Below are 558 nucleotides of genomic sequence, written 5' to 3'. Positions count from 1 at the left end.
AAAAAAAAAGTAAACTCCTTTCACATAATTTATAGCCTTGAAAATCAAATGGAAGGTCAGTTATGACACAGGTTAGTTATGAAAAATTCAGACTCAATGACAATGAGTGAGTTGACTATATACACTAAGGCACATGTAATTTATCTAGATGAAAATATTTATTTTATTGAGGAACAAACAATGCTTAAATTAATATCCTCATACACATTTCTTTGTTTCATTTTTATGTGGTAAAAATGCTTTACAAAAGGGAAAGAATCTGAAACAATGTACGAGTTACCTCCTTCGTTAGGAGCACTATATCTTAATCAGCTAAAAAAAGTTTCCTAGAGTTTTATTATTTTGATTTTCATTTTTCTGACAATTTATAAATTTGGGTGCATTTTCATGATCTGGTGGTGTAATACTGATGACAAAAAGTTCTTTAATTTAAACCCACCAGTCATTCTGTGTAAGAAAGCTGTGGAAGTCTAGTTCTGTAAAGATTATAGCCTTGGTTATCCTATATAGAAATCCAGCTCTGTCTTTTAGGGTTGCAATACATCAGAACTGACTCCC

The sequence above is a fragment of the Elephantulus edwardii genome, unplaced genomic scaffold (assembly GCF_000299155.1).
Source record: "Elephantulus edwardii isolate Elephantulus edwardi_28Jun2011 unplaced genomic scaffold, EleEdw1.0 scaffold00054, whole genome shotgun sequence".
In the NCBI taxonomy this organism is placed as follows: Eukaryota; Metazoa; Chordata; class Mammalia; order Macroscelidea; family Macroscelididae; genus Elephantulus; species Elephantulus edwardii.
The sequence above is the reverse complement of the archived record's forward strand: the minus strand, read 5'-3'. Positions refer to the sequence as shown.